The sequence below is a fragment of the Cricetulus griseus genome, chromosome 2, assembly GCF_003668045.3.
Source record: "Cricetulus griseus strain 17A/GY chromosome 2, alternate assembly CriGri-PICRH-1.0, whole genome shotgun sequence".
Lineage (NCBI taxonomy): Eukaryota > Metazoa > Chordata > Mammalia > Rodentia > Cricetidae > Cricetulus > Cricetulus griseus.
Genome location: NC_048595.1, coordinates 339,463,077 through 339,490,584, shown reverse-complemented (window position 1 = coordinate 339,490,584; position 27,508 = coordinate 339,463,077). Strand labels below are relative to the sequence as shown.

Here is a 27,508-nt window from a genome sequence, read left to right as displayed (position 1 = left end):
ATCTGTTAAATAGCATTAGGAAAAAATCTTGGTTTTGAGTGACATGCATTTCATAGCATTATTTTAAAAATAACAATTGTTCCTGAATTTTGTTTCAAAGCATATGAGCATAAATAGTTGCTCTGAGTTTAGAAAATACAACTTCTATTTATCTGCATTTCAATTTATTTCAATTTGTAAGCATCTTTGTTATCTAAATACATTTCATTTATTCTATATTCAATCCAATCAAATTCATTCATATTATGGTAACATAAATAATCTGAAGTAATTTATCAGTATCAAATACTAAACTTCAGCATTCAACATGGCTAAGAAATTGTGACCTAGGGCTTTAATTAATTAATAAGATCTTCTGGGTTAGAAAAAAATAGATCTAGAATCCCCTTCTTTGGTTAAAACAGACTGTTGAGGAGCAAGCAGATTGTTTTCCCACATCTGATTCTGGGAACAGAGAGAAAATCCAGAGAGACGATAAAAGGAAAACAACATGCTTCAGAATTTATATTTGATACAATATGCAAACTGAGAGTCTGCTATAGTCAAGGTGCAAGTGTTAGGAGGGCGTCCTTTGCCTCCCAGAAGCTTACAGTACAGACAAGCAGAACCCAATATAGCTCCCAGAAGCTTACAGTCCAGACAAGCAGAACCCAATATAGGCTAAAATTATCTTTCTCAGTTTAACATAACTGAAGATTAGCTTAGGGGTGAAAAAACAGCCTGACAATAGTACCATGCCACTGCAATGAGGACATGTGCCTTTGTTGTTCCATCCAGCTATCTGCAGGTCTACAGTTGAGGTGGACCTTCAACTGGATTAACAGAATCCCTGCCTGCTACTCAGGGTCTCATAGGAGTCTCAAGCTATATAAATATTTGGATGGTATATTTCTCCACTTTCTCTTCAAAAGCAACATTAAACCTCCAGCTGCTGGGAAAGGTTGTTTTTCTCTATTATTGGGATCAGTGAGTCAAGGCATATGTCTTTAATGGAGGTTTTGGCAAGCATGGCATTGGAGTTATTATTAGAATTGACAGAAGTAAACTGCATAGTTTATTTTCTGCACTGCAAATACAAAACAATGGTTTAAATGAAATGCTACAGTTTATAATGTGGTAAAAACACTCATATAAACAAAAGCACTAGTTGAAACACAGCATTTTTTATAACGTAAATTTTTACAAATATAAGACTACGGAACTTTAAGCAAGGTAAGAACAACCCTTCCTGTCCCCAAAGCATGGAAACCTATGCATGTCAGGAAATGTGCCACAGACCAATCTGAAGAAGATAATAATTCAATTGAGACAACTCTTCAGGTGATTCTATGTGTTGTCAAGTTAACATTTAATGATAACTAGTACAATAAGTCTAAAAATATGTTTAAAATAGTGTATATTTAATACAATATATGTCATGTTGGATATTAGTAACATCAATATTCCTGCTAGGCAAAGATTGATATTTACTGGTTAGTGTCAGATGGCCAGATCTAGGAGGATTCTTGACTCTTTCCTAATGAGAGGATTCTTTTTATTTTGTCAACAAACCATGGTTCATTTAGATACATATCTCCAAAGGAGATTGATTTTGTTTAACATTTCCTTGCTGTTTTATAATCACACAGAGGATTCTATGCTCTTCCTGGTCTACATATAATGGTGCTTAATACCTGTCTTAGTGTTCTATTGCTGTGAAGAGACACCATGACCAAGACAATTCTTATAAAAGAAAGCATTTAATTGGGTCTTGCTTACAGTTTCAGAGGTTTAATACAGCAGCATCATGACAGGGAGCCTGGTAGTATGCATGCAGACTTGGTGCTTGGAGAAGTAGCTGAGAGTTCTACATCTGAATCCATGGGCAGCAGGAAGAGTAATGAGACACTGGGCCTGGCTTGGGATTTTGAAACCTCAAAACCCATCCCTATGACACACTTCACCTAAACCTTCACAAGTAGTGTCACTACCTAATGGCTAAGCATTTAAATATAGGAGCCTATGGGGGCTATTATTATTCAAACCATGACAACATCTAAGATCCTTCCATGTCTCATGAATCCATCAATGCCTACAGATTCTTTCCATTCTAAAGGTACCAAAATCAGCATTTTGTTTTGTGGAAGCATAAGTACTATCTAGTAGTAAATGTGACTATATGAAACCTATTGTGATTTTGTCATTCTACTTTGCAATGCAATTCTCAAAAATCAAGTGTGATTAACAATAAGAAAGAACTAGTTCAAACTTTTCCAATTCAAAACTGATGAAATGGCTCAGCAGTTAAGGATACTTACTGCTTTTGCAGAGAACCTTGGCTTGGTTCCCACCACCTACATGGTGGCTCACACCATCAGTACCTCCAATTCTAGGGAATCTTGTTACCTCCATGGCATAAAACATGAACATGGTGCACAGGCATACATATGAAATACATGAGTAAATAAATAAATAATCTTTACAACTCCTAAAAACGTAGAAGTTTAACAGTCTATTATTACTATCATTTAAAAAACATAAGCCCATTAAGCCCTGTAGAATAATTATGAATAATTATGAAAAATTATTATGAAAACATCTGCAAAAATAAAACATACCATAATTATGTGTAAGTAGATAGATTATCTTAAAATAAATAGGTCAGCCACTTCTTATTGTGCTCTGACAGCCTGAAAATCAATCAGAGTAAACTTCCTAAAGTCAGCTTCATTGCAGATCCCAACTTCTATGTTGTCTTCTTCTATTTGCCCTTCAAAGCCTTCCTTGAAGGTTAAGATGGCAGCTGAAGAGGCATTTGCAAGTTCTGAACTTTCGCTTTATCTTTTCAAGGAAAGTTTTCCCATTCACACAGTTCTTTCCCATGGCCATGGCCTTCCAGGCAAAGTAATTCCCAGATGAATCAGATTGAAGTAAACACAATCCTCCTTCATTCCAACCACAAAAAAAGTAAACTCAAAATGGACAAATACCACCTGACTTGTTTGTATCCCAGAAGCTACTCTCTGTACCAGCTGGGTTTTGCAAACGACTTCTTTGCAAACAAGAGAGCATTGCCCAGAACATTTTCCAGCTCTGTGCCCTAGTACTCTGTGATCTGGGTCTCACGTCACCACACACCAAATCCAAGTGCTTGGTAATTGGGTCTACTTTGTGTGCACTTCATCCACACAGAATGGGCATGTTTCTTCTTAATGTGCTGCCCTAATTCCTGCTGAAGGGAACCTACCAACTATAGCAGCTAAATTCAGCATATTCTGTCTGGACAAGTTTACCAGCTGAAATGAATATAGTTGAAGCTGAAACAGTACCACATCATCTTTACTCAGAATCAAAGCCATGGGAAGTCTCTTGAACATGACAATGATGAAACCTCCATTGCTCACAGGTAGTCACCATCCTCTAGCAGGCATTGTCAGAGCCACATTTATAGAAAATAACCTCCATGCTCTGATCTGGCTCTCATCTTGCTTCATCATCAAAGGGTAATTAGATTTCTGAGCTCAGATAGTCTCTCCAAGCAGGAAGAACAAAAAACAGAAATGTCACAAAACTGTAGGTGTGACTCATCTGTAATTTTGTGTGGATAACTCATCAACCCTTGATAAGGACAAAGGCACAATTTTTCTACTGTTGGAGAGCAGTGCATGCATATCCCCATGAACTCTAGCACCTAGACAAGAGATAGATGCCCTAGACAGTGCTGCTGTCCTCCCAGGACCTGCTATCCTCAATGGAAGTTGTGGAAAGGGGCTGATTCACCAAATGAGTCACTCCCATGTGGATCAAGGTTCTAGAAGTATATGTCCCAAGGGCCAGGGTCTGGATACTGTGTCCTTCTGGTGTGGTAACTGCTCTCCAATCACTTGTTAACATATTTGTTTTTATTTTTTTAATTAAAAACTGAATATTTCTGTTTTGTTCTCTTTCAAAGAACAATCCCTTGGCTAATGAAAAGGGACTTATGTTTTAGCCATGAGCCATGGTCTTTCCCCAGAATTATGAGCCAAAGAGAAGCAGGCTTTTCCCTGTTATATGTGTTAATAATGTCCTCCATTTGAAGGCCATATCTAATGCATTTTTATTTATGTATTTTACTTTTAAAATATTTTATATTTAGTCATGTATTTCTTTATTCATTTATTTTTTCTGTGGTGTGTGTGTGTGTGTGTGTGTGGGGGTGGGTGTGTGTGTGTGGGTGTGTGTGTTTAGGTCAGGGGATAACTTGGAGGAGTCTATTTTCTTCTTACACCATGTAGGTTCCAGTGTTTGAACTCTAGCCCTCGGGCTTGACATCTTCACCTTCAGAGTCATCTTGCTGGCTCCTGGTGCATCTTTAAAAACCATGTGTCTGTGACGAATATGAACTTCTCATTTGGAAGAAGAGTTGGAACGACTAAAAAGGAGAACAACCAAGGCATTAGGAAATGAACACTGATGTGAGAGGTAGGGAGTTTTCATTCTATCTCTTCTTGTGATCCCAGTGAGCTAACAGACCCTGAGAAATCACTATGTTGTATACAGCCTGATTACTCTACTGTGATAAAAAGATATCAGTGAGTGAAGTTAAAACCATCCCACACTTGGCTGTAGATAAACATGTGCATAAGTAAATACAAAACTTTAAATATGTACATATTTCAGCAAGAGAGAAACAAATGCCATTTAAAATTTTGTTTGACAGATGATTAAAAATGTCTAGAAACTGCGTAATTCTACATTTCAAAAGAACCTCTCCAATCCAGTATTCTATTGCTCCATACTTACTTCACATTGACTCAGAAACACTGTTCAGTAGATTTCTTTTGGTTTGTTTGTTTTATTTGAGTTACAAACACGATTAAATTACATGACAATCCCAGTTCCCTTCTCCCTCCCCTCCTCCCCTATCACCCCTCCAACTAAAACCCTACCTATCACATATCCTTTCTTCTATTCTTCTCCTGACTCAACCTTTCTGCTCCCTCATGCCCTCTGCATCTTTCCTCTTCTTCCCTTCTCATTCTTGTAGCTCCCTCCCCTCCCCTTCCCATGCTCTCAATTTGCTCAGGGGATCTTGACCCTTTCCCCTTCTCCAGGGGACAAAGTTTGTCTCTTTTAGGGTCCTCTTTGTTTACTAGTTTCTCTGGCAGTGTGGATTGTAGGCTGGTAATCCCTTACTCTGTGTCTAAAATCCACATATGAGTGAGTACATATCATGTTTGTCTTTCTGTGATTGGGTTACCTCACTCAGAATGGTTTCTTTGAGTTCCATCCATTTTCCTGCAAATTTCAAGATTCCATTTTTTTTCTGCTGAGTAGTATTCCATTGTGTAAATGTACCACATTTTCTCTATCCATTCTTTGGTTGAGGGTCATCTAGGCTGCTTCCAGTTTCTGGCTATTACAAATAGTGGTGCTATGAACATCGTTGAACAGATGTCTTTGTTGTATGAATGTGCTTCTTTTGGGTATATGCCTAGGAGTGGAATTGCTGGATCTTGTGGTAAACTGATTCCCATTTTCATGAGAAGTCGCCATACTGATTTCCAAAGTGGCTGTACAAGTTGGCACTCCCACCAGCAGTGGAGAAGTGTTCCCCTGTCTCCACATACTCTCCAGCATAAATTGTCATTGGTGTTTTTGATTTTAGCCATTCTGACAGGAGTAAGATGACTCTTCTGACTCAGAGTTGTTTTGATTTGCATTTCCCTGATGGCTAAGGATGTTGAACACTTTCTTATGTGTCTTTCAGCCATTTTAGATTCCTCTATATTGATTCTTTGTATTGTTCTCCTAGTTTCCATTTTATTGATTTCAGCCCTCAATTTGATTATTTCCTGGTGTCTGCTCCTCCAGGGTATATTGGCTTCTTTGTTTTCTAAAGCTTTCAGTTGTGCTGTTAATTCTCTAGTGTGATTTTTCTCCTGTTTCTTCATGTGGGCATTTAGCGCTATGAACTCTCCTCTTAGCACTGCTTTCAAAGTATACCATAGGTTTGGATATGTTGTGTCCACATTGTCATTGAATTCTAGGAAATCTTTAATTTCTTTTTTATTTCTTCCTGGATCCATGAATTGTGCAATAGGGTGTTACTTAATTTCCATGAGTTTGTAGGTTTTCTGTAGTTCTTGTTGTTGTTGAATTCTAATTTTAAAGCATGGTGGTCTGATAAGACACAGGGGGTTATATCAATTCTTTCGTACCTGTTGAGGTTTGCTATGTTGACAAGTATGTGGTCGATTTTAGAGAAGGTTCCATGTAGCGCTGAGAAGAAGGTAAATTGTTTTGTATTTGGATGGAATGCTCTTTAGATATCTGTTAAGTCCAATTACACCATAACTTCTATTAGTTATTTCGTTTCTTTGTTAAATTTCTGTCTAGTGTTCCTGTCCAGTGGTGAGAGTGGGGTGTTGAAGTCTCCCACTATAAGTGTGTGCGGTTTTATTTGTGATTTGAGTTTTAGTAATGTTTCTTTTACAAACGTGGATGCCTTTGTATTTGGGGTAGAATATCTATCCAGGACCTTCTGGCTTTCAGAGTTCAAAAGTCAGGTGTGATTCTGATAGGTTTGCCTCTATAGGTTACTTGACCTTTTTCCTTTGCTGCTCTTAATATTTTCTCTTTGTTCTGTATGTTTGGTGTTTTGATTATTATGTGGCAAGGAGACCTTTTTTTTGTTCAGTCTATTTGGTGTTCTGTAGGCTTCTTGTATTTTCATTGGCATGTCTTTCTTAAGGTTGGGAAAGTTTTCTTCTATGATTTTGTTGAATATGATTTCTGCACCTTTGAGTTGGATTTCTTCACCTTCTTCTATGCCTATTATTCTTAGGTTGGGACTTTTCATGGTATTCCATATTTCCTGGATATTTTGTGTTAGGTATTTCTTGGACTTAAGATTTTCTTTGGTTGATGAAACTATTTCTGCTAGTGTATCTTCAACTCCTGAGATTCTCTCTTCCCTCTCTTGTATTCTGTTGGTTATGCTTACATCTGTACTTCCTGATCATTTATCCAGATTTTCTATTTCCAGCATTCCCTCCAATTGTGCTCTCTTTATTGTCTGTATTTCAGTGTTTAGGTCTTGGACTGTTTCCTTGAGAGATTTGTTGATATCTTGTATTTTTTGGTTTGTTTTTCCTTCCATTTCTTTAAGGGATTTTCTCATGTCCTCTTTGAGGTCCTCTATCATTTTCATGAAGATGTTTTTAAGGTCATTCTCTTCTGGCTCATCAGCATTGTGATGTTCAGGTCTTGCTGGTGTATGGTTCCTAGTCTCCGTTGGTGTCATATTGAGTTTTCTGTTGTTGAATGTGCTTTTACCTTGCCCTCTTCTCATCCTTTCTTCTGGTGGGGGTAGCAGGTTTTTCTTGCTCTCCTGGTGGGTATGGGATCAAGGTTCTCTTCTGGTAGATGCAAACAGATCCAATACTCTGATGTCTGTCCTCTTCTCTTGGATGGAGGTGTCACTGTTACCGGGGCCTTGGCAATGCTCCGGTGTGTTGGGCTGGTGGATGGAGACAGAACTGCCACCAGGCCTCAGCATATCAGATCCCACTGCCGAATTCGGATCCAGCGCTCAGATCGCTGTTGTCAGAGGACTCTCAGCAGTGACGACCTGTTCACTAGATTTCTTGTTCTTAATATTATGCTACTTTTGTTAATGACAGACATGAAATACAACATATATAAATATAAAACATGATTTTTAGGTAACTATAGAATGCATATAAATTTTGATATATGAAGTTTGACTACAGGTATACAAAATTTTCACTGGTCAATATTATTATTTTCTACATTGTTTCCTGTGAGGTATGCAACTGGGAAATATTAGTAAGCACGGCATGAACCTTCCATGTTTATAAAACCTTCCTATAAGTAATTCAGAATTATGTACACATTTAAGTCTCTAGGAAAAACTTCAGTGGAAAAACTAGAGTTCACTTGAGTCAGAGTTTCCCAAACTTATTTGACTATGACAGCCTTTGTGACCAAGATTCCTGTGGAGATTGCATGAACCATGACTCTGAAATAAGCTGCAAAACAGGACCATAGTAGCCAGTATTCCAGACAAAATGTTTGTCGTCCCATCCATTCTTGTGCTCGTGGAATCCTCAACCCTCAACAAAATTACATTTGACTTGAGAACTCTGAGAAATAATAAGGCTTTCGTGGGCCTGTGAAGGGAAGATTTGTGTCCTTATAATAAGGGGAACAGCATAGAAACTCGTGTGTGTGTGTGTGTGTGTGTGTGTGTGTGTGTGTGTGTGTGTGTGTTTCTCTCTCCCTTTCTCTTTCTATGTCTTGTCTCTCTCTCCCCATCTTCTGTCCTCATTCTTCCTCACTCTTCTCCCTCTCTTCCTCCATCCCCTCCTTCCCAGCAAAGAGAAAGGGCCCTCTGAGCACATATAACTCTAGAAGTTTCAGGCAGGGATTTTATTTCATGGAGTGGACCTTAAATCCAGTCAAAAAAGTGGTTGGTTACTTCCATAATATTTGGGCCACTATTGCACCAATATATCTTGCAAGCAGGTCCATGTTATAGGAGCCAGGGTTTTTATCTAGGTGACATTTATAATTATTTTTCACCTCTGTATTATGCAGGGTATCTCCCAGCACTATGAATGCTGATCAGTAGAGGTGAAGTATAATTTAAAATGTTTATAATCACTTTTTCTATAATTGTTTTTACATAATATATATTTACATGTAATATATACTACATATATATGTATATATTTCTAAATATATAAATATAACCTTCTAAATCAGTGTAATGTTACTTGCATGTTTATGTTTTCAGTGATGACCATTCAGCGTTGGATAACCAATTCCCTGAAGAAGATTATTTCTCCAACTTTCAACCTTGCTTATTTTCCTATAATTCTTTGTCTATGGTTGAGGACTATTGTGCTTTCCTCCTACTATATTAACTATCTATTCACATTGTCCTTGTTCAGGTCATTTTTAGGTAGCCATGTGGTGGAGCTTCATGGGTATATCTCCTTTGAATTTCGAGGAGACACAGTTTCACAGCAAATTCCCTGTTCCCGTGGCTTGTATAATCTTTCCATCCCTTTGTCCCCAATGGTCCCGGAGTCTTAGACTTAAGAGTTATGTTGTAGATTTATCAGTTACTACTGGGCTTCACAACTCTGCATTTTGATCAGTTGTAGCTTTCTGTAATGGTCTCCATCTATTGCAAATAGAAAAGGTTTTCTTGATGAGGGGTCAGGATTACATTTATCTGTGAGTATGTGGATACATTTTTAGAATGTTGTGGAGTTTGAATGAGAATGATTCTCATAGGATCATGTGTTTGAATATATGTTCACCAGTTGGTGAAATTATTTGAAAAGTATAAAGTCATGTGATGTTAGAAGACGTCGATCACTGGGACCAAGTTTTGATGTTTCAAAAGCCCACAACATTTCCTGTTAATTATTTCTACCTTGTGATTATATCTTAAGATGTGATCTCTCAGCTATTTTTCTCATGTCATGCCTGACTATTTCCATGTTCCCTACCATGATGGTTATGGTCTCTAATAGAGCCTCTGAAACAATTATCCCCAAGTAAACTTATTTTTCTATAATTTGCTATGGCTGTGGTATTTTTTTAGCACAGCAATAGAAAAGTACCTAAAACAGAAGTTGCTGCTAGTGCTGTGACAGACTTGAATTTTTTTTGTTGTTGTTTTTTTTTTTGTTTTTTGTTTTTTGTTTTTTTTTTTTTTTTTGAGGAGTGTGGAAGAGTTTGGAACTTTGGTCTTAGGAGGTGATTGAAGATGTTAAGCAGGACTTAATGGACCATCTTAGTAGGACCTTCAGAGACAATGGTTTCAGGGTCAAAGGGCTTCAGGGAAAATAAAATTATCAACCAGGCTAGAAACCATTTTCATAATGTTTGGGCAAAGAATATGGCTGCTTTCTGCCATTGTTCTAGGAATCTTCATGATACTAAATTGAAGACTTTTGAACTAAATTTCTTAGAAGAGGAGATTTCAAAATAGTAATATTAGAAATCACTGTTATGTGGGCCTACAGTGAAAAAGAATAAGTGTGGGGCAAAAATAATTATAATTATGTTGTGGTTGTTTTCTTATCCCACCAGGTCCGGCCGTCCTTCAGCCCCAATTAAATACATGGACACTGTATTAATTATGAAACTATTGGCCGATGGCTAGAGCTTCTTATTGGCTAGCTCTGTCTTAATTATTAACCCATGTCTATTAATCTATGTATTTCCATGTGGTCTTATCTTACTGGAGAATTCCTGGTGCATCCTTTATTCCTGGTCCTTACATGGCAACTGTTTCATGGTCTTCCTCTGGCTATCTTTCCCAGAGAGAGAAGTGTGCTGCAGTCAGTAAAACTGGAAGAATGAAGCCATTAAAGCCCTGTGACACCAGACACAGAACTACAGGATTTTAATAAAAATTCCCACAGGCCAATCATATGAAGGCAATTCCTCAGTTGAGAGTCTCTATTCCCAGGTCTGTTAAGTTTTGTGTAAAGCTTTAAAAAAAAAAATCTCTAACGATGACAGGAATTAGTACCAAAAAAGTTAAATTTATTGAAGAAGGAGAAGGAGAACAGGAAGAGGAAGGGGAATGGGAAGGAGGAGGAGGAAGGAAGGAAGGAAAGAAGGAAGGAAGTAAGAATTTGTTGATATTAAGAAAGAAAGAAAGAAAGAAAGAAAGAAAGAAAGAAAGAAAGAAAGAAAGAAAGAAAGAAGGAATTTGTTGACATTTTGGCCAGGAAAAGGAACAAGGAAGCATGAAGCATTGAAAACAGAAAGAATCTTAGAAGGAACTAAAGATAGAATAGCTTTATAAATAAATAGAAAAATAATTTCAAGAACACAAATAGATCATTCAAACCGCTGGATTTGTAACTAACAGGGGAACATAGCATATTACATAATGGAGCATAATTTTATAACACAGGATGGAATAACTGACTCTATTGTGCAAGATATGAACACATGCTACTGAAGCTAGAACCCATCTGATGTCTTCCAAGATCTCTATTTTCTGACCTCTGGGTTTCAGTGGTCATAAACATTACAACATATGGTACACTTTCATACTATGCATTTATTATATCATTCTGAACAAAAGGTAGGATGCTTTTGTCATCAGTTTCAGAGTGTGTCATAAAAACAAGGATTGCAATCTCTTATATAATTTTAAATATCAAACCAGCTTCTGTGAAGCAACGTGAAGAATTAAGTTTCTACCAGAATAATATGTGATCCATATTCGTTGTTATAAATTCATACCTCTGGGAACACAAGAAATTACAAGTTATTGTTTCTTCCTTCATTTCTTAGAGCTAGCGGGTACATTGTGCTTCTTCTGAGATGTTGATAAATTATGAAAACATATTTTATGTGGTCTGACCAGAACATTGTAGAACAATGCTAAATACAATTAATCTATTATAGGAAAAGCTGAATCATAAATTAAGCCAAAAAACAAAAAACAAAAAACAAAAAACAACCTCAGAGTACTTCCTGTACCCAAGATAGCATGCTAAGGGTCTATGGAGTCAAAAGCATTGCATTTAAATTCTTTTGCATGCATTCACGAACTACTACTGTGTACTCATTGCTTGTTTGATTTCTTTGTTTCAGGTAAGATTTCGTAGCTTTTGTACCACCCCCTTTATGTCTTTACATCAAATTATCTACTCAACATAAGCAGTTGGGTGACTCCACTAAAACAGGGGAAAAGAAAAAACATATCAACTGCTAATCAACTGTCTTCTAGAGGTTAAATCACGTTTTCAAATCTAATAATGTTTAGTAAGAAACATTTTGTTCTGAAGCAAATGCTGACTTGTATTTTTAAGCATTAAAGTTGACTAATGTTTATCTGGAAAAAAATCTTAGAATTAGGCTATACTCATAAACTTGCAAGGAATATGAAGCTAAATGGCAATGTGTCAAGCCCCTATTACAATCATAGACTTCTGCATTTTAGTAGTTATTAATTTGTAACTGTTTGCAAGTAAAAAATAACACTAATTAGAAGTAATCAAATAAATTGCTCATGAACCGTGGAAAGGCCAGACTAAGCCCAGAGTAAATAAAAAGAAAGCAAAGTGGCCAAGATTACAAGGATGAACAGTGGGAGAAAGAAAATGAGTTTCCACTGTTGTCTGGACCCATTTTCTGTGTGAATGCTGAATGGTATCAGAGTTGACTAAATTAATTCTGTCTAAGTCTGCCATGGGTGAAGGCAGGTGGTTATATGACTGACTGAAGGAAGAACTGGCTCTTACAGGGAACTTTGGGCGAAAGTGCCATAATGAGGGAAGAGACACAATGTAGTCAATGAGTGTTCTACTTGTATCAGACCTGGCTTTCTAAGTTCCTATTCTTCTTATTTTGGATGAAGCACAATATTTCTGAGTCACTGTTTGTCACCTGTGTAGAATAATACTCACCTTGACCTCTCTATATTAACATTACTTGAGGCCTAATCAATCTATATATTTGTATATTAAATTTTTAACATGCTATTTCTTTGTAATACTAAAGCAACAAACAGGCCACAATTGCTAGAACAGACTATAGTTATAATAATGAGGCCATAGATGAGGAAAAAACAATGAGGATAGATGAAGTAGAAACTGCATCACATAGGGGCATGTGCTACCATGGAACAGTCAGTAGTCTAGACTTGAGTTCTAGTCTGTGACTTGGCAGCTATATAAGTGTAGGCAATTAAAATATTATCCAGTCTTCAGCTTCTTTGTTTATATAATATAAATAATAGTATCAACTTTATGCTTGTTTGTTTACTGTCCAAATATCTTTAGTTTAAAACCATTTAAACAATTTCCAAGGTAATTAGTTTATACAAATGCAGATAATCACATACATTTTAAAATTAATGTGGGAACAGAAATTAATATCCATGAAAAACAAATATTTGGAGATTTGTTATTAACTTCTATTTTTCACTCCCCTTGTAACCTGATAAATAAAAATAAAGTATTTCTTTTGTTTGCTTGGTTTATTTTTGTTTGTTTGTTTTACACAAGATGATTTGTATTTCCCTAATGGCTAAGGAAGTTGAATATTTCTTTAAGTATTTCTCAGCCATTTGAGTTTTCTCTAATGAGAATCCTGTTTAGATCTGTACTCCATTTTTAAATTAGATTTTTTATATCTAGTTTCTTGAATTCTTTATATATTTTGGATATTAGTCCTCTATTGGATGTGGAATATATTTTCCATCTGCAGGCTGCTACTTTGTCAGAATGATAGTATCCTTTGCCTTATAGAAGCTTCTCAGTTTTGTGAGGTCTCATTTATTAATTGTTGATCTTAGCACCTGCACTAATGGTTTTCTGTTCAGAAAGTCTTCTCCTGTGCCCATGAGTTCAATGCTATTCCCCACTCTCTCTTCTATCAGGTTCATTGTATCTGGTTTTATGTTGAGGTCTTTGATTCACCTGGAGTTGAATTTTGTGCAGGGTGAAAAGTATAGATCTATTTGCATTCTTCTGCATGCAGACATCCAGTTAGACCAGCACCTTTTGTTGATGATGCTGTGATTTTTTTCCAGTTTGTGTTTTTAGCTTCTTCATCTAAAAGTCAGGTATCTGGAGGGAGGGAGGAAGGGAGGGAGGGAGGGAAAAGGAGGGAGGAGAGGGAGGAGGGAGGGAGGGAGGGAGGGAGGGAGGGAGGGAGGGAGGGAGGGAGGGAGGAAGGAGTGAGGAGTACTTGGGTTTGATTACCAGCAATGTCACCATGTCTACCAATCCTCTATAATTCCATTTCCAGAAGACCTGACAACCTCTTCTGGCATCTATGGACACTACACAGAAAAAGTACACAGACATATATGATAGCAAAAAAACCCTACACATAAAACTAAAAGTCAGAAAACTTAGAGAAGAACCTACAATTTTTACTTTACTAAACTTGTATAATCCCTAGCTACACTCTTAAATCTGTCCTTATTAAGTGAAGTTCCCCCCCCCATCAAGGAAAGTTCTCTTTGCAAAAGATGGGGACCATTACAGAAAACTGTAACCAATCAAAATAAAGTGTTGTGGAGCCAGATTCCAAATGGTACAGTCACAACACAACTCTATCATCTAAAACTCAGGGATAGTAGTGGGAAGGAAGTGGAAAGATTACAAGAGTTTACTCTGAGATCATGTCTACTAGAAATGTTAGAACCTATACCTATAAAGTATCACCAACAAGCATGTCTAAACATGAGTTGAGCAAGGACAACAATAATAGGCATGCTAAAATTGACTAGGGAAAGTCCATGAAGTGGGAAAATCCACCTTTAATCTGGATACATATTCTGGTAGCTTCCCCCCTCCCCCACTTGTAATCTTATCTATTTATTTATCTATTTATTTTTTAAATTATTTAATTACTACTCATATTTACATATCATTCCCCCATTCCCTTGCCCTCCCATCGTCCCATGTTCCTCACCCCCCAACCCATCCCCCAACTCCTCCCCAGGGATAGTGAGGCCCTCCACCAGGGACCTTCAAAGTCTGTCATATTGTTTGGGGTAGGGCCTAGGCTCTCCTTGCTGTATCTGGGCTGCAATAGCATCCCTCCATAGGGTATGGGCTCCCAAAGTCCATTTGTGCTCTAGAGTTAATGACTGGCTCCACTGTTAGAGGTCCCATAGACTGTCTTGGCCTCCTAGCTGGCACCCACATTCAGAGGCTTGGTTTGGTCCAATGCTATTTCCCCAGCTTTATGACTAGGGTCTCCATGCTCTCACTAGGTCAGGTCAACTGTTTCTATGGGCTTCTGCAGCACTGTCTTGGCTTCTTTGCTCATCCCTCCTCCCTCTCCACAACTGAATTTCAGGGGTATGGTTCAGTGCTTATCTGTGGGTGCCTATTTCTGTTTCGAACAGCTACTAGATGAAGGCTCTAGGAATGATAACCAAGGTAGACATCAATCTCATAATAGGGAAAGGGTATCAATGGCATTTTCTCCACCACTACTTGGATTCTTAGTTGGGGTCATCCCTGTGGATCACCTAACATTTCCTCTGTGCCAGACCTCTCTCCATACCTGTATTGTCTCCCTCTATCAAGGCATCTCCTTTCTTGCCCTCCTCTATTCATGCCCTGTCTCAGTCCTCTTGTTCTCCTCCCCCCTCCCCTTCTTCCCTTCCCACCTCCTTCCTCTGCACCACCGCCCCATGCACCCACTTTGTTCAGGGGTTCTTGTCACCCTCCCCTTCTTCAAGATACTATGCAATCTTCTCTTGGGGGTCTTTGTTTCCTAGCTCCTCTGGCAATGTGGATTGCAGACTTGTAATCCTTTGCTCTATGTCTAAAAATCATATATGAGTGAGTACATACCATGTTTATCTTTTTGTGACTGGGTTACCTCACTCGGGATGGTTTCTTCTAGTTCCATTCATTTGCCTGTGAACTTCAAGATTCCATTGGTTTTATCTGCTGAGTAATACTCCATTGTGTAAATGTACCACATTTTCTCTATCCATTCTTCAGATGAGGGACATCTAGGTTGCTTCCAGGTTCTGGCTATTATGAATAATGCTGCTATGAATATAGTTGAACATAGGTACTTATTGTATGAATGTGCATTCTTTGGGTATATGCCCAAGAGAGGAATTGCTGCATCTTGAGGTAGACTGATTCCCATTTTCCTGAGAAACTGCCATACTGATTTCAAAAGTGGTTGTACAAGTGTGCACTCCCACCAGCAATGGAGGAGTGTTCCTCTTTCTCCACATCCTCTCCAGCACAGACTGTCATTGGTGTTATTGATTTTAGCCATTCTGATAGGAGTAAGATGGTATCTCAGAGTAGTTTTGAGCTGCATTTCCCTGATGGCTAAGGATGTTGAGCACTTTCTCAAGTGTCTTTCAACCATTTTAGATTTCTCTCTTGAGAATTCTCTATTTAGTTCTGCATTCCACTTTTTAATTGCATTGTTTGGTGTTTTGGTGGCTACCTTCTTGAGTTCATTGTATATTTTGGTGATCAGCCCTCTGTCACTTTAAAGCACATAGAAGAAGGAAGCTTTTGTCTTTGAAGGTTTGCCCTCACATTCCATAACAAGTTCATTCCTTCACTGTCATTAGATCCTACTTCTTCAGGATTCCACCTTGTACTGGAGACCAGCTGAGACATCCAGCCACATCAAGCATAAGAAATTACTGGATTCTTGGTAGACAGCTACTGTTAGCCTAACTGGACCATATCTGTCATGTAAGGCACTAATATTAATTCCATTTGTGTGTATGTATGCATGTGATTATATATTTATTTTATATATATATAAATATATATATATATATTATATATATATATTCTGTGTGAACATATATATATACATGTATATGTATGTGTATGTGTATGTGTATGTGTATGTGTATGTGTATGTGTATGTGTATGTGTATGTGTATATGTATATCAGCTCTGGTCCTCTAGAGAACTCTAATACAAGTGGTGAATATACTTACTTATACATTTGGACTGTGAGGAAATACAATGGCTCAGAGGAAAGCCATGTTGATAGGTTGATTTAGGAGGTCATTTATAAACAAAAATATATTATTTGATAAGAAAGACCAGAAAGATAGTTGACAAGATGACTCTGTGGGGAAAAAAAAGAACTTGCCATGCAAGGCTGATGGCTGAGTATGATTCTTCTAACAAAGGCAGAAGGAAGAGAACCAACTCCACAAAACCAACCTTGGGCCTCCAAGTGCTCTTTATAACATGCAAACAAAATAATAATAAAATACAATTTTTGTAAGAAAGAAAAAAGATAGAAAGCACTGAAATAAAATGTATTGAGGATATAAGTTCAAGAGGGAAAAATCAATGAAAAGTCTTGTCTTCTACAAAACCCAAATTCTTTTGTCCTCTCCAAAACCCGAATCCTCCTGTATGTATGGGTATATGTGTTTCAATGTATTTCAAATATATACATTAAGACCAAGTTCACATACTATTTTTCCCTTGCAGCAGTTTCTCTACTGAAAGACAATGCAATCTATTATATAGCCCCCAGAAGGCCTGGGCCCTCCATCTCAATAGCACTCTGATCCAATCCATCACAAAAATGGAACATTATTCACTTCTGTCCACAACCCCACAGTATACCAGCAAAAGCAGCCACCTTGTTGCCTGGACTCTACAAATGCCTCATGGTTTTCTTGTCTCATGTAAGCTGTTCTGATCAGTATGTGTGAAATCTGATTACATCTGATTACCTTCAAAATTATTCAAGGAGTTTTCAGTTGCTTGGAGATTAAAACCCACATCTTTAATATTTCTGTAATCCCTCCTCAGCAAGTTCTTCCTCAATTTTTCTGTTGTGACCACACTGGCTTCTACAGTATTAATATACATCACTCTTCTTCTGTCAACCACATCACTTCCCCCTCTCTATTCATCCTTTAAGCTGAAGCACAGGTCCATATCCTCAATGAAACATCAACAAACTCAACAAAATCAAATTCCTATTGCATGTTTCCCCAGAAATATATTTTTTTCTCTTTGGAGACATCTCCCTTCTAAGTGATATTACATGTTCTTTGTGTGTATCCACAAAACTGATTACCTGTCACTCAGGCTGTATGAAGCACACATTGTGGCATGGTCTATGGCTCATGTCCAGGTTTGGTTCCTGTAGCCATGTGTTACTATTCCGTTAGGACAGCTCCATGCAACTTTAGTTGCTGTTAGTGTTTGTTTGTGTCTCATTGATAATAAAAAATCTAAATCATGTGGATTTAAGTTAGTTGCACAAAAATAATTGCCTGCAGTCTTGGAGCAATTTTTGGGCCCATCTTCCCAACTCCTGAATCTACACCTTTTCAACTCTGCCACAATGCCTCCTGAGTTTGGTAAATTTCTAATCACAGGCAAGGATCAAGTAACTCACTAGGCTAACTCAAATTTTGAGGGTTATTTTTTAATCATTCTAACTTTGATTCACACCTCTAACTGCCATTCATTGGAAGCTTGAAAATGGGGAGATGGTGCTAGCATTTTATATTATTAATTTTATCTGTTTGTGTTTAGAAAACAGCTTACCATGACAGCCCTGGTGCTCCTCTTAGGGTTTTCAAACAGCAATTCAGGCAAATGTTTTCTATAACTGAGTTAACTGGCCCATGAAATTCAGTTGTCAAGGTACAGAGTCCACCTGTAAAGGTCTGAGAATTGAAATTTTTTACTTTAGGGCTGGAGAGATGGCTCAGTGGTTGAGAATTGAAAACTTTTCAAGGTTAATGCCATATTCCATCTACTAAATTCTATGTTCTCCAAAGATAAATCAGTCTCACCAGGAAACTTCTGAGAAAGCAATTTAGAATATACTGTTATATATGACTAACAAACAATATCTTGCCCCATTAGCATTTCAATGCACTTACAGTGCACTAAAATTTCAAGTATTGCAGTAGGAGATTTCTTTTTATATTCATTATTAACAAACTAGCACCTTTGATAGGTATAAAATGCACTTAATATTAAGATTATTTTTGTAAAACATACTCTCCCTCTCAGTATCAATTCCAGCAAAATGCTAAGCCACATCTTACTATAAACTATAGTGTCCTTAGTGACTCCTGCCCAGTCAGAGTTCCCTACTTGTTATGAAATTCCTAGTTTAATTGATTTTTTTTACCTTGTATTGCCACAGGCCCTTTCTACCACTTTACTGAAATATCTGACATTGGCTTGATTTAAGACCAAAGAGAAAGGAACCCCTATTCCTTGAGGTCCTATTCAGATGTAAGGAGTATATTGATACTTCAAAACATATCAATTTATTTAATTCCCACAGGACTCCTGGAATTTCCTAATAAATGCAGGTTCCGGGTCCTTCTCTGTCAAGACTTTTGATTTACAGACGTGTCCAAACCCTGCTTTAAATCCCTGAGGCATCTTCTCTAAACACACAGCAGAAGCTCCAACTCTTAAACAGCACTGTCTAGTCCAAAGGGCAGTTTGACCTTCTTAATTAAGTTTTATGTTGATTCCCAGAAAGACTCTCATTCCGTGTGAAAAGAAACAGAAAAATATTAATCCTTTGATTTTTGTTTTCTAGAAAAAAAAATGGCATCATTTGACATGTTTCTGTTCTTGTAAGGAGATTTGGCAGCCTTTTTGTTCATAGCAAAGTCCTCAACAAAAGTCCATTTGCAAGTAAGAGTGGCCAGTGTCTGTTTGAAAAGGCTTTTTTAGGACTATGATCTAAAACACAGACGTAGGCTTCACAATAGACCAGAACTGGTCTGTCTATTGTTAACCTTTACATAATAAAATCAACTGGGACTATTAACTGAACCCATGCAGGACTTGACCATGAGTGAGTGATGAATGAACTGTTAGCCTAGTTTATCTCAGAAAGTTGGCAAAATGCTCTTATTGTATTTGTTTGTATATTTTAGCTTGTTTGTTTTAAATGTATGATTCTTTTATGATGCCAAACTAAGTACATGCTTTCGCTTAGCTTTATAGTAAATTAATAGGCAAAGTTCACAGAGCGCCATAGTGTCTAGAATGAGGACATAATTTTCCTTTGCCATTCTTGAAAGAGAGGAAGTAGTTTTGCTTAAAATACCAGTGCACTGTGTCCCTGGGGGTCAGGCTGAAACCTGCAAAGGCTTCTGTGAATGTCTGTGTATTTTCATTTGGTGTTTTAGAGACACTGTATTTCCTGATCTAATAATACATAGGACAGCAATGAGAGTTATTTTAATATGCCTGTGGATATGAATCCAACACATAGACCTATGGTAGAAAAGGAGGGGGGCAGGGACAAAGGAAGGAGGGAATGATGAAAGGAGGGAGAGAGATGGAGGGAGGGAACATAAAAGAAAGCAGTACATCATATGTACTGGTAAAATATCATAAATATAAGGTCCATGAGCTGTTATCCATAGTCAAGCCCCAGTGATGCAGTAGTATCAGGGTCACTCCATTTGTTAATATGGACCCTATCCATCATTACGTCACCTGGCCTCCTCCACCCCACTAGACTGGTGCAGTGTGGTTTTCATGCACACTCTGCAGATGAAGAGCCAGCTGTCCAAAGAGAGCTGTGAAACTAGAAGGCAGTAGAAGTTAAACTGAACATCCAGTGACCCACTCAGGTCTGATTCTACAGCTCAGTGGCCATTACATAGGTAGTTTGTTGTTTACATTTCGACTAGAAAAACAAATCATTTTGCTTAAGTTGCAGCTCCAGAGACAAGCAAATGAATGATCATCTTATTTATTCAAATCTATTTAAAATACACAGAGAGAGAGAGAGAGGGAGGGAGGGAGAGAGAACATCTCTTCCTGCACGTGCCTACAAATCTTATCAACCCCTGTAAAAGAAAAGTCATGCCTCAGTAATAAGGGTTCCATTTGTGTGCTGTTTTGCTTTGATAACTTCCCTGTGTCTCTCAGATGGCTACATTTAGAAAGTATGGAAGTAGGTAACGGGGGGAGGGGTGCAAATCTGCTATCACCTGTTTTATTCCTCTTACCCTTGAGAAATTAAATGATTGCAGCAAAGTGGATTTGGTAAGGCATTTTGTGCTGACTTCAGCATGTTACTAATAAAATAGTAATAGGATAGTCTGAGTGGTTTTTTTTTTTTCAGAAAAGATCACCCTGTAATTGTATGACTAACAACTAATTTCAAATCAGTCTATGCTCAACACATTACCTGAAGGTCAAATCACCATACTTCTACATTTTTGTATGTATTTTGTAGAGAAACTAGATTTTTATATTCAAAGAAATGTGCTCTCTCTCCCTCCCTCCCTCTCTCTCTCTCCCTCTCTCTCTCTCTCTCTCTCTCTCTCTCTCTCTCTCTCTCTCTCCCACCCACTTGTTTGCAATTGAGCTCCCTCCACTCTCCCTTTTAAGTTATAGATACTACATTCCATTTCTTGTGCTCTTGAAGAATTCACTAAACCAGATAACTTCCTGTTTCAAGCTCATAAAAAATGGACAAGGTAACACCATTTAATTTTTAATATAAAACTAAAGGTAATGCTGAAATTCCAGCAAACATAGGATGTGAACACAGAGCTATTCTTTCCTTGCCAGCACAACTACAATAAGGGATTGACCAGCACACAGGTTGATACTGGATTTAGCTCTAAGCACAGACTGCAATAGACAAAGCCATTGCTCTGTTCTTATTCTTTTGCACTCTTGACAATTCCTGGGCATTAACTCCCTTCACATCATCTCTTCACCTAGAATGTGGCCTCAAGCTGTTAGTTCCTCCTTTGAGAAGTTAAGCAAGATTAGAGCATCCTGGGAATTCACATCCCTCCTAGGGAAGTCTTTAATGTATTGGTTTGTAACCACAAATGCCCTTACAATGTGGATGGATGAAAAGAATGACCTTTAAACTTCTTTCAGATTCTAGTCAAACATTCCCAAGTGGGATTTCCCGTGGTATTCTACCGTTGCTTGGCCCAAAGCCCATTTCAGTCTTATTTCTCCATGTTCTTGCTTTTCTTGGAAGCATTTACTAATAAATCACCTCCACATAAATCTTAACTTCTAATGCCAACTGAAAACAACGACAAGTACTTGCAAGGCAGACACTCTGTGCTACGTTAAATCTAAAAACCACAAAATGTGCCAGGCAGCCTAGGGAAACCACAATGAAGCTAGGGAGGAAAAACGTGTGCAATATTTCAACATGAAAAGGTGCCTCTCAAACACGAATGTATAAAGTCAAAATTCACGTTATTTAAGAGAAAAGGAATTACCAAGCTGAAAAAATTAATGTGAGTGCTGGTTTTGAGTAGAAGAGATGCAAACCGAAATACAAAACTACTCTACAGCAAGTTTTTCCACAAACAGGGCAAGATAGGGTGGAAAGCAGAGATGCAGGGTAAAGGGAAAGCCCACAATCTAAATGCCTGTAAACCATAAAAGCTTGATCCTGATAAAAATCTTTTGCAGCAACTGAATGATCATAAGCAGTGAACAAAGCAGTATGCTTAGAAGGAGTGAAGAAAATGAATGAAAACATAACACCAGAGAAAACCGTAAGATTAACTTTCAGGACATTGTAAATAAAGTTGACAGACAGAAATAAGTTCAATGAAGCCCACCATAATCCCAGAACCCTCCAGCCACAAGCATCATTGAAGCAAGCAATTCAGAGCAGGAGAAATAAAAATTTATTCTAAGCTGGGAGAAAGCTGAGATTTCATATTCTTGCTGTAAACATGAAGAAAAAAGACAACTTTACCTTAAACAAGAAGCAGCAGGCACTACAGGAAGTAAGACAAGCCTATCAATGTTCAATGCCCGCCTCCAGTGACGTACTTCCTCCAGTAGTGCCATGGCTACTAAACCTCACCAAACAGTGCCACCAACTGTAGATAACATGTTCAAATACAAGAGATTATGGCAACATTTCTCATTCAAAGCACCACAGGCATGTAAAGCAGTCAGAATCAAAATCTAGTTTAAAAACTAAATTAATTCCTAAGAAAAATTAAACAGTATATTTCTGTTAAAGCAAGGAAACTTCGGAATATTAAAAATAACTAGAATAGTAGTTTGGACACACTAATTTGCATCAATCACTTAGCTGTTTCTGCATATATTTTAGCTATTGCTATTAATAACAAAGTGCCATACTTAATGAAGAATGTTTCCTTTTATTATGTTAACATCATTTGAATTATGTCCATGAAATATTTTCCAATATTTAATATATTAATCAGAAAAGTTTGACACTCTTTGTTGGTTTTTCTGGGCAGGCTTCATTTTTTACTGAAAAAACTTTGTTTACCAACGCTGGAAATTTCTGGTGGAATTTAATTTTTTCCTCATTGAGTATCATGGTTATTTCAGCCCCAAAGTTTTACTCAGGCACCCTCACTTGACAAATTGTTTCACATGATAAAATCTATCAACTAAGTTTTCTGTATGGTAGTTGAAATTTAAATACTAAAAACTAAAATCTTTGTGTTGAATTTTGGTATAAAATTAATTTGCTCAATTAAAGTGAGTGTCTCTATTGAAAGACTAGAAACAAACAAATCAAAACTATATATTATAAAATGAAAATAGAATTGATCTCTCATTTATTTTAATCATGTGCTGGCTAGTATTATATCAACTTGACACAAGCTGGAGTCATTGGAGAGGAAGGAGCTTCAACTGAGAAAATGCCTCCATCAGATACAGCTGTAAGGCATTTTTTTAAAAAATCAGCAATTGGCCGGGCATTGGTGGCGCAAGCCTTTAATCCCAGCCCTCAGGAGGCAGAAGCAAGCAGATCTCTGTGAGTTCGAGGCCAGCCTGGTCTACAGAGCGAGTGCCAGGACAGCCTCGGTAGTTGCCCAGAGGAACCCTGACTTGCAAAACTGAAAAAAAAAAAAAGTTAGCAATTGATGGGAGAGGCCCCAGACAATTGTTGGTGGTGCCATCCCTGGGGATGTGGTCCTGGATTCTTTAAGAAAGTCTGGGCAAGCCATGGGGAACAAGCCAGTAAGCAGCACCCCTCCATGGCCTCTGCATCAGCTCCTGCCTCCAGGATCCTGCTCTGCTTGAGTTCCTGTCCTGACTTCCATTGATGATCAACTGTGGTATGTATTGAAGCATAAGCCAAATAAACACTTTGTCCCCAAGTTGCTTTGGTCATGGCATTTCATCAAAGCAAAGATTACCCTGACTAAGACAATTATATATTTTTACCCGTTGTTATGAAATAAATATGGGTGTGTTCTATTTGTAAGCGTTGTCTTACTAATTATAGATGACTGAAATAGTCTAAAGCTAAGGTTTTGTGCTCTAGTCTTTGAATATTTGGACTTAAACATTGTAAAAGGCTGAAAAGTGAATGCACAAGTTAAGTAGCATATTTTCAAAGGATTTTGAGATGATTCATAGCTTGGTATCTTAAATATACATAGTCTTTTAAAACAGAGTTATTGGAGAATAACAAGGAGAAGGGCATGTGAACATGATGGGTTTTTTTTTCTGAACAGCATTGCTTTTCACCCTAAGATTCTATTCATAAAATCACCATCACATATGAAGCTCAACTTTTACAATATGGAATCTCAAACAATATTCTCTTGAATGAGTCGACTAAAGCTATTGAAACATGTGTTCTAACAGAAAGAAAGAAAGAAAGAAAGAAAGAAAGAAAGAAAGAAAGAAAGAAGGAAGGAAGGAAGGAAGGAAGGAAGGAAGGAAGGAAGGAAGGAAGGAAGGAAGGAAATTGGAAAAGAGAAGGCCCCAGTATGAAGATATGAAAAATGCCTCTGTTCTCTAAAGGATGCTCGCACACTAACCTCTGGAAACTCTAAGTGTCATTGTGTATGGGAAAAGCCCCTTTCCAGATCTGGAGATCTTTATTCTGGGTTGCACATGTTAAATCTAAATGTGACCACATGTTACTTAGGAAAGGGAGGCAGGTGGTTATTTTCACATAGAGAGAATAAACACAGACACCTAAACGTGGCAGCCACCAGAAAGCATAAAGGGCAGGAAACAGGCTCTCCCTTGATCCTCAATGGATATGTGGTCCTGCCAACCTTGGATCAATTAAGGTGGTTCTGGACTCTGGCATCCAATATGAGATATGCTGAACTCCAAAAGACTACTTGATATGTATTTAATACTTGGTGTGTTTATTTATAGAGATAGAAATCCAAGACCTGGTAAGGGAATGGGTATTAATGAATAACAGTAAAGAAACATGAAATTGAATCAGGTCAGATTTATTAATGAATGTTCACCTCACTTTCATGCATGGAAGTCAGCTGCTGTGACCATATTGTTGTAATAAAAAAAAATCAGAATGAGGAAGATGCCATGCAACAGAGTTCAAGCTGAGGGTTTTTTTATTAGTGGAAACAGGGAAAGGGTATGGGGGATACCAGCCTCTGGCGAAGTGGGAAAGAGGAAAGAGAGGCAGAGAGGGGGGAACTGACAGAGAGGCAGGCAGAGAGAGAGAAAAAAAGATGAGAGGTGGGAAGGGCCCTTTTAAAAAAGAACATTGTGAATAAACACAGGTGGTGCTATTAGTGGCAGCAGCTGAGGGCATATCCTATGCAAACTCCAAAGGAAAGCCAGTACAAATGCCTAAATGCTAACACACACTATCGCACTGTGCTCTTGTTCTATAGTTCTCAGGTAGCAGAACTAGACATTATCTTAGCAAAGCTCATCCTGAGAGCACCACCTCTACAGAAAATTGTTGCTTAGGGACCAAAGCTATGCAAGCCATCCTTGGACATCTAGGTAGAGGTAACAATGTATGCATAGCTCTGTGCCTGAAATCCTATGGGAGGGACAGCCTCTAAGGTGTGCAATACTTTTGAGACCATTCCCCTATCATTTAGGTGAGGATCATTTAGCTTTCTTCTGACCACACATTTATCCTCATTTTAAATAGCAATCTGACACAATCACAGATGGTGCAGGCAAAACACAAATACACAAATAAAAGTAAATAAATTATAAAATTGCTGCTTAACTGTACCCTTGGTTTTAACTCCTAAACATACTGTTTTTTATTATTATTTCTTTTTTCTCAAGGGCAGGCTGAGAATTTTCCTGATGTTAACAATATACTTCTATTTTATTTATGATTTCTATTTCTCTCTTGTAACTAATGGCTCAAGCAATTAAGTGAATCCATACAATGTGCTGAGCGCTTAAATTCTTTAAAGTGTTTGCTCAATGTTCTGATTCATTGCTTCAAATTCCAACCTTCCTTACAGTCTTGGAATTGGAACACAATTCAGCTAGGTTCTTTGCCATTTTATAACAAAGATGACTTCTACTCCAGGTTCCAATATCCTGTTCCTTGTTTCCACCTAAGTATTCATCAAAATGTGTCCTTTATCTGCATACATATATTACATATCATATCATATATAAATATATATTATACATTTACATTGACATTTTGTTCATAATAACAAGAGTATCTAAAGACTGTGATTCTTTCCTTTTAAACTCCTATATTTTACACCCGCCCACCGGAAATGCCCTTACAGCTGTGTGCATAGCAATACAAGCTCTTCCCAGGATTCAATTCGACACGTTTTAAGCCTCTACCTGAGGCCCACTTCTAACTAGGTTTCCAAAGTTTGGGGCATTTGTAAAAGGAAAACCCTAGTTTATTTGCACCAATTTTACTCCTACTTTCTTTAACATAATAGAATTTGTGATACTGATAATGAACAGAAATAAAGTTTTCACAAATCTAGAGCCTGAAAGTCAAAGATCATGGCTAAAACTTAAGGCCTTTCTCATACTGGAAGCAAAGGGGCAAAACAGAGTCCATTCCGGGAAGGCGTTATAGCAGTATTACTCAGCTTAGGAAATGGAGCCCTCATCACCTAAGCGCTTCATAAAAAGCCCAGCTTCCTAAATCTCATAATTGAGAATCAAGTTTCCAACTCACCAATTGAACTGCAAATTAAATAATCATTCAAAGTTGAAATCCAAAGCATGTTGATGGCAGCTTGTGTTATAGACTCCTACTGAAAATAATCAGAGTATAATATAAATAAATAGATGATAGATAGATGGATAAGTGATGTATAGACAGACAGATAAATAGATAGATAGGTTGATGTATATGTGTCTATGTCTGTATGTATGTGAAAATTAATGGACTATATAATATAAAATATATGTATATGAAAATTAAGTCTCTAATGCAAGAGTAAGCTTGCTAAAACAGTGAACAAATAAGACAAACTTAGTTACAACTAAGTTAAAACTAATACTTCACATGATTAATACATAAAGTGGATTAATACTAAATTAGAAAGTGCTAGATTATATGATATAGATGCTACAAAAGCAAAGAAAATTGTTATATAATCAGGAAGGAAGGTCCATTTTCAGTCCTTGGGCATCTCATTTCTTTGCTTCTGATGTTGAGGCTATGTGTATTGTGCTTAGTACTGTGTGTGTCCCATGCATACACATCATAGATAAGTACTGATAGTCAACTGTATTCATTACCAGGGCATCACCTGGCAAGTCCAACATGCCAGTGAATAGGTAAAGGGAGGAGAGCTTAGCTACTCCTAAGACAGTTGCAGGAAACAATGTGTGCTTTATTGCACATGAGTAACCACTTACATCATGGAAGCCTATCAACCACAATTGGTTAGCACATTACCTCAGATCAGACAGTGAGTGCTTGTACCACCAGGTCTCTAGCAGAAGAAGCACATGAAAGGAGAGGTGGAGAGGGGAGGGAGGCTAGCAGTCACTCCCTCAGACTGCTTCAGAGTTTAGTATTCTGACTCAGGAGAATGGTGTGCCATGTTTCTTATTTAGAAGTGAAGTGTGTCAGGTAGGCTGGCCGCCAGGGTATGCTACATTTCTCCTACAGTCAACATTGTTATCTCATTCTTAATTATTAAATGAGTACTTGCAACAAATTACAGGGAAAAATGAGTTTTTTACTAGGTTCTTAGTCATATCTTTTTACTAGAAAAACGGAAGTTAATTTTTACTCTTACTCAGCTAGCACCTCTTTC

At 37.6% G+C, this 27,508-nt stretch overlaps 1 pseudogene; it reads right to left on the bottom strand.

Moving 5' to 3' along the window:
• Nucleotides 1–899: 899 nt before the first annotated feature.
• Nucleotides 900–27,508, bottom strand: part of LOC100771811 — a 162,258-nt pseudogene continuing 135,649 nt past the window's right edge.